General features: G+C 46.2%; 1 long non-coding RNA gene across 1 annotated transcript; it reads right to left on the reverse strand.

Moving 5' to 3' along the window:
* Positions 1-449: 449 nt before the first annotated feature.
* LOC148431345 (uncharacterized) lies at positions 450-1,279 on the reverse strand. The gene is made up of 3 exons (XR_015877191.1): positions 1,196-1,279; positions 542-700; positions 450-464 (listed from the first exon to the last, which is right to left on the reverse strand). It is a non-coding gene; the product is annotated as an uncharacterized LOC148431345 (long non-coding RNA).
* Between the last annotated feature and the right edge of the window lie 6,553 nt (positions 1,280-7,832).

Below are 7,832 nucleotides of genomic sequence, written 5' to 3' on the forward strand. Positions count from 1 at the left end.
GCTTACCCCCGCCCCTATAAATCTCTATGGAGATGGCAGCTTACTGTAATTTATTCAGATTGCGTTACACTGTACCCGACAACGGGGACATGCAAAAATGGAAATACTTTGCTTCGCCAGCGTCGGGTCAAGCTACCGTGTAAAACAGAGGGGGCGCTGCCAGGGCATGCTTATATTACTGTGACCGTTCGCCGGCAGCACTAGGCTGGGAATTGGTTAATCGGTCCCATAAATGCACAGTGTGTACCTAGAACTAGCCTACAGTTTGGCTGACCCACAATGTGTAGAGGATCATTGTGCATATTCCTAGAACTCCTCTATCACTGTTTAACATGCTCTACCTTTAATTCGTCCTTGAATCGCACATCTTTAGTGTTACACAGTCCTCGCACGCTGGCAGGTTTCTTTTCCATTAGCTCCAGAAATGACTTTATGTTGTATCGACCCGGCCCCATGTTTTGCTTCTAAAGTAATCAAGCATACAAACGTTTCAGAAAATTGATTCATGTTTCCCAGAGTGTAAATTACAGCTTCACCTCACCAGCAAACGGTTCCTCTCCCATGTTTCCTTGTACAGGACATGTGGCATCACAGTCAGCCGTTCTGTTTCTTCTGCTCTTTTCCATCCAGGCGTAGATGCAACTCGCTCCAGAACGAAAGGATTATAGGGATTATAGGTTCCAGGCCCTAAACGTCTTGCCTGGATTAAATCACAGTCTTTTTACAGATACAATTTATGTCCAACATTCACATTCTTACTTAAAAATAAGAAAAAACGTGAAAAATGTTTTCTTTCTCAAGAAAAACATATAGAGAAAACCAGTCTTACCCTATAAAATACAGCCCTGCAATCAACAGAGGCTTAGGTAGATGAGGGACAGAGGGGGTAAGTGGTGTCCTGTGACCTCTAAAAGGACATTATTGTTATTCGGATGTAGCCTTGAACTGTACATCTTTCATAAACTTTCTTGAATCTAAAATCAACTTCATCAACTAGATCTTATTTAATAACATGGTGCAATGAGCATGAACTGTTTCAATCCACAGCAACCAACCAGATATCACTTTACAGGACTCTAGAGACACAAATTAATTTATGTAGTTGCCATTGGCTACTGCATGTTCCCCTCCTAATATTTTATGAAATATGTTCTTTAGAGTTTCTTAGCCAGTGGTGTATCATATATGTACTCACTGTCTCTGAAGTTGCCCTCTTGCAGTAAGGTACTTGTGTGTAGGAACCAGGTTTCTTAAATTCAGGATAAACCGCAGATACATCAAATCTATGGGATAAGATAGAAAATCTAAATGTAACTATTTATGTAAAAAAATGTATTTGTTGTTCACTCATTGGTTCGTGGCTAAAAAGTGTGTAAACATTAAAGAACAGTGGGGCCTGATTCACTACGGATAACTATTGCAATCGCGGCTGCGATTACGCACACAGGTGTGCTGAAACAATATGCTAATGAATGCTATCGCAATGCCGTCGCACAGCCAACATAAAGACGCCCACTACCGCTATGTCACATCCGTAATACCTTGCAGTGCTGTGTATACATCGGGAACATCGAGTAACATCGGCCCCTCACGCACAATTACAGCAGGTATGACCTTACTCATAAATTGCTCGTTGCACGCAGTGAGTACTCAAGCTGTGTATGCCGTCGCAGTGGACAATTTATGCACGTCCATGCAACGGCGTTCAAACGGACAGGCACGCCAACGTTTCTCCAGCCACTCCTCCATCACCACCCCCAAACACCCTCCTGTCCTTCAGTCTGTGATGGCTTTGTATCGATCGCAATGCTAACTCACGTACGCACACTGCAATGCATACGAAGTACGTACCATCGGCCGATTTGCGATCCGTAATGAATCAGGCCCAGTGACCGCAAACCATGACTGATTCTACATAAGTAACTAATTGCTTCCTGACCATATGATAGAGGTTCCCAAACTCCGCCATACAGTCCATGTTTTAAGGATATCCATGCTTGAGCACAGGTGATCTACCGTATATACTCGAGTAAAAAATGTGCTGAAAAAGTACCCCCTCGGCTTATACCCGAGTCAAGTGTAGCGCTGACCGGACGGAGTTCTGATACTTCCCCCTGCTATGTCTCTGCCCCCTTTGTCATCTGTACCTCTGCAACCATCTCCATTTGTCCCTATGCTTCTTTCCCCATCTAGTACCTCTGCTACCTCATCATGTGTGCATATTCCACCTCCCCATGGCTGGTGTCTGCCATCAGAAGTGGTGCAGACCATAGAAATACAGGTGTGTACAGCACCACTTCATTCATCTAAAGGATGGCAGCTAAGCACAATGTTATGTTAATAATAATTTTATATTTCTATTTTATGTATTTTATGTATTTTATTATTATTATTATTATTATTTTATGACCGGACAGGAAAATTAAAGGAAAGGATGGCGGTCCACAGATCAGCCATCCGGGCAGCACTGGTGTTAGAGAACAACCGGTGGCAAGCCACTTTCTAGAATATAATCATCCCCTTACATCGCTAAAATACAGAATGATAGACCACATCCCTCCACTTAAACATAGGGGTGATCTGGGCAAGATGCTGCTTAGACGGGAGGCACAGTGAATTTTAAACTCGATGTTGTCGCTCCTTGGGGCCTAAATGTAAGTATTTCGTACTCATGTTTTCTGTGACAGTTAGACTGGCTTGGACGGCTGGGTTGCAGACCAGAGAGAGGTGCCTATGGATGCAGTCTCCTGGTTCGGTCCCCATACATACTTCTGGCCAATATGTTTCTTCTGGGACTATTCCCTCATTGACATCAATGATAGTGACATGAATATGTGTTGCTTTCCTCATATGGTGTATACTACATACTATACTTTTTGATATTATATTTTTCTTTATGGCTGCTCTATCCTATTGACAGGACCCCCGGCAGGAGGCTGAGCATGGTGAAGGGGAGCACATATAAATGGTGAATACACACTTATTCTTTATTTCTGATGAAAATGTTGGTTTAAACATTGAAACGTTGACATACCAAAGGCTGCTGTTTTATTCTTTTGAGAAACCCTGAGTGCCGCAGTCAATACCTGCATACATCCTCATGTTGGAGACATGACATAATGAGAGCAGCGGGGTGAAGTATAGAATTAGAGAGAGTGCCGGTATGCACTGAAAAAAAACAGCACTTCAAATAACTATGCCAAAATGTAATTTATATATAATGCATGCTCATAAAACAGCCTCCAGTATGATTCTTCAGTCACAAATCAAAGTGCTACATGCAGAAAATACCAGTTAATACTTAACGGACTTCATCTGCCTGGAGCCGATACAACAGCAATTGATCATGATATATAGATAGCCCGACGGCCGCTTCAGTGGCCACTGGCATATTCATCACGGGGCAAATCACAGTTAAACAATAACACACACTACTTGTTTTTAGTGCATACCGGACTTTTTCATTTATCACCTATGACTGAGCACCCATCATTCATTTGATTATTGAGTATGCAGGATTTGACTGTATCTTTATATATATCGTGGTCTGGCGCTTCAAATACCAAACCTTTAACTGCAGACGGTGCCTTCACATAAAATCCAATAAGTATGTCATAGGTGCAGCACTCATCCATAAAGAACCACTCCACTCACAGTTCGTTTCAGTGCTTTAATGCACTATCTTCAGGATGCAAAAGAAGACTAATATAGGGTTAAGGTGCATACACACAGTCAGATCTTCCTTCAGATCTGTACAATAACGATTTTAAAAATCGTTCATATCTGAAGGAAAATCTGACATATCTGACATGTTGGTCAGATGAACGATGCGCGTTCCCGCTTGTCAGATAATGATATCTGACATCTGATGTCTTTGCAGTCAGATTTGGACGATTCCATTCATTTTAATGCAGTCAGAAATCGTTCAAATCATTGGTAAAATCGTTTAATTGTTCATTTGACACATCTGACCGTGTGTATGCACCATTAGAATACCTAGCGTTCCCGCTAGGCTGTTTTAGCGGGGCGCGGCGCCCTGCCCTCCTTCTGGAGGGCAAAAAGCACCCTGCCCTCCAGGAGGAGGGCAAAAAGCACCCTGCCCTAACAGCCTGCGGGAGCCGTTCTCACCCGCGGGACGCAGTGTCCCGCGGGTGGACAAACATGCGGTGACCCGGTCACCGCCGGAGAATAGACGCCGGGCGCATGCGCCCGACGTCTATTCTCCCTTTCTGCAGTGCTTGGGGACTGCCCGGCATGTCCGTAAGCGCCGGGCACGCACCCAAGTATGACGAAAAGGGGACGCGTCTTATAGACACGCCCCCTTTTCGTAACCACGCCCTTTTTTCGGACGCGCGCGCCTTCGTCGCGCGCACAACATTGCCCTCTCTAGCTCCGGCGCCCTGCCTGCCGCCGGAGCTAGAGGGAACACTAAATACCATAGATTATTATGGTACCATGATGGGATGGAATTTATCCTTATCTTTTCTCTGACTATTACCCTAACATACAGGTGTATTCAGGGGGTTTCCAATGCCTCACTTCTATAGAACTAAGTATTTGTGAGGTTTGTCACATACAGGAGTTCGTTGCACTGTGCCATATTTGGGCTGTGGGCTCATGCTGCTTAGCCAAGCATAAGACAAGACCAGTATTTTGCATTGCTACTAGTATCCTACAATAACACAGAGGTTGCATTATACCCAGTGCCATATTGTGTGCAATTTACTCTGCAGCTATGTTTAGCAAAGGCAAGAGTAACAACAGGCATCTGCTCACATACTGCTATCTTGCAAGTTATGTGCTGCAGGCTTAAGTGAGGAGGATTTCATACAAGATGGGCTATGTAGTAAGTATTATACTCCACCTGGCCCATCAGACAGAGCCGGTGCTAGGGCCCTCCTGAGCTTAATTTTCTCCAAGGTACTAGCCACTATTGCGGACCGCATAGCGGATCTGGCTATAATTCCCCCTATGGGGTTATCACAGCAGGCAGTAATGTCCCCTTTGGGGTTGCCTCAACAGGTTCAGGCGATACAAGCCCCCTGTACTGCCACCATGGGTAGATGTACTTTCTAACTCGGTGCAGAGTCTGGTGGCTACATCTAATGGCTTTCACTCCATGTTGCAGGGTAAGAAGCCCCTTCCCAGTAACCCCTTTAAGCGTCCTGTGGTATCGTCACAGTCCACGCAACTTTCAGATTCTGAGGTATCATCCGATGAGGTAAAAGATGCTGATCTCTTTAAACCTGACTCCCTTCTGGAGGAGAATGAGAGTCGGTCAAAAATAATATTCCTGCTTTGGTGCGAGCTGTCAGATCCATCTTATTAATAGAAGATGACGAGCCAGCCCCTAAATCCAAGCACCCGCTGTTTAAATGGCAGAAAGGGACTTCAGCAGATTTCCCTATATCGGATCAGCTAGCTGAACACATGGCTGCAGCCTGGCAATCGGTCTGGTAAGAGGTTTCAACCACAAAAATAGCTAACTTCATGTTACCCTTTTTCTGTGGCTCATTGTGCAAAGTCAGAAACACCCCCTGTGGATTCCCATGTTACGTGTTTAATTAAAATACGTTGCCTATTCCTACAATTACTTCCTTGAACTACATAGGAAGGTGGAAGATTGCCTGAAATCGATATGCTCTCTTTAAGGGACTGTTGCCCGCCCACCCATGGCTATCACATGGGTAGCTAAACCTATAGAGAGCTGGGCTGACGCACTTGAAAACACTTTTCCCTCAGAAGCTTCTAGGAATCAGATGTCTTTTGTTGCTCACATTCGAGATGCAGCTTCCTATATTGGTGAAGCAACCTTAGATGCCAGTCTCCTAACCTCCACAGTTTCGGCCGCCTCTTTGTCTGCCTGCCGTACCCTGTGGCTGTGATCATGGAAGGCAGATGTGGATTCCAGGAAAGGCCTTGAAGGATTACCCTATAATGGGGAGATCTTGTTTGACCCATTGACAAATATCGTAACCACGTTGGTAGTATCAAAAGCGGCATTTCTGCCTTCAGCTACCTCTACTACAAGGCCTCGGACTATGGCCCTGATTCAGAGCTGGACGCTCTTTCAGAGTGCTCGCTCTGGATCAGGGCCTTTTTCTTTTATTTGTGTGTGTTGGCCTCCTGGCCGCTCGCATAGCTGTGGGTGACCACCCACAGCTTTTGCGAGCGGCCAGGTGATGGTCGCGACCATCGGGCTTGTGACGAGACCCTTGAGGTAGGGTCTCGTCCATCGCAAGTCCCAGTGGACTTCCTGCTCTAATAGAGCAGGAAGTCCACCTACTGACATCACTGGTGATGTCAGTAGGGCTGCCTACAAACGGCAGGTGTTCCCTTTGGAACGCCTCCGTTTGTCAAGCCAACCCCCCCTGCCCACCTCCAAAACAGGGCGAGCTGTCAATTATAATCAACAGCCGACCTGTATTGGTACCAGACCCGTAGCGACGGAGCACCCGTCATGCGCAGGGGCCAAACATCGACCCGCTTGTGAGTGCTATGCGCTCGCGAGCGGGTCTGAATCAGGCTCTAAATCTTTTTAAGTCCTTTCCTCCTCAAGGAAAGCCTAAAGGAAATCCTTTTCTAGGCATTTGGCTTCCACGAGGGCTCCCCAAAACCAGAACCAAGCAGACGCCCTGCTTCAAAACCCGAGGATAAACCCCTTAGCCTGGTGGGACGGGCCTCCCTCTAGGGGTTCCCAGAGAAGGAGGCCGACTTCTTCAGTTCGCCCAGTATTGGTGTCAAACCACCACGGATGCTTGGAGACCATGAGAGAAGTGGTCTCTCATGGGTATGCCCTCTACTTTCTCAGACTGCCTCCCCACCAGTTTTTATACAAATCCAGAAGGCCATACAGTACTTGCTGCAAGCAGGGGTAATTGTGCCAGTCCTGCTATCTCAGCGAGGGACTGAATATAATTCTACTCTTTTTGGTTCAGAAGCCGAATAGGTCTCATCGGCTTATCCTCAAATCCCTGAACAAATCCCTAAGGGTGCTAAGGTTCAGGGTGGAAACCATATGCTCCATCATCCTAGCTATGGAGCTGGGAGACTTTATGGTATCGCTGGATATTCAGGACGAGTACATACATGTACTTATAGCGCCCTCTCATTACCGATATCTCCAGTTTTCTGCCCTTTGAACTGTCCACAGCTCCATAGGTGTTTCCAAAAATTATGGCTGTCATAGCAGCCCACCTGCATGGTCAGGGTGTCCGACTGCTACCATATCTGGGCGACTTCCTGCTATTAGCAGAATCCCCAGAGGGGCTTAAAAAGCCATCTATAGCTAATCATTGCTTTCCTTCACAAGCACAGTTGGTTAATCATCTGGAAATAAGGGCCTCCCTGAATCCCTCACATAGAATGATTCATCTGGAGGCCCTGCTGGATTCTCAGGATCAGAGAATCTTTCTGAAATCAGACAAGATCTCCACACTTCGAGTACGAGTGCACAGATGTCTTCACAGTCACCGAGTGTCGATCTACTCAGCAATGCAAGTTCTGGGATCCATGTTGTCCACCTTCGACATGGTGGAATATGCTCAGTTCCATTACAGGCCTTTGCAGAGGCTAGTTCTCTCCAGATGGAACAGGTTAAGACATCGGATCAAAGCTCAAACGATGGTGCTCTCTCCGGAGGTGCTTCTGTCTCTATCTTGGTGACTACAGACATCTATTCTAATCAAGGGTTCGCCCCTTTTGGATCCCGGACTGGGTAATCCTAACAACGGACTCTAGTCTCCGGGGCTGGGGCGCAGTGACCAGTCCGCATTCCTTTCAGGGCCGTTGGACATCAGTCCAATCAACCCTGCCAATCAACATATTGGAAC

The sequence above is a fragment of the Taudactylus pleione genome, unplaced genomic scaffold (assembly GCF_031769625.1).
Source record: "Taudactylus pleione unplaced genomic scaffold, aTauple2 ptg002411l, whole genome shotgun sequence".
NCBI lineage: Eukaryota > Metazoa > Chordata > Amphibia > Anura > Myobatrachidae > Taudactylus > Taudactylus pleione.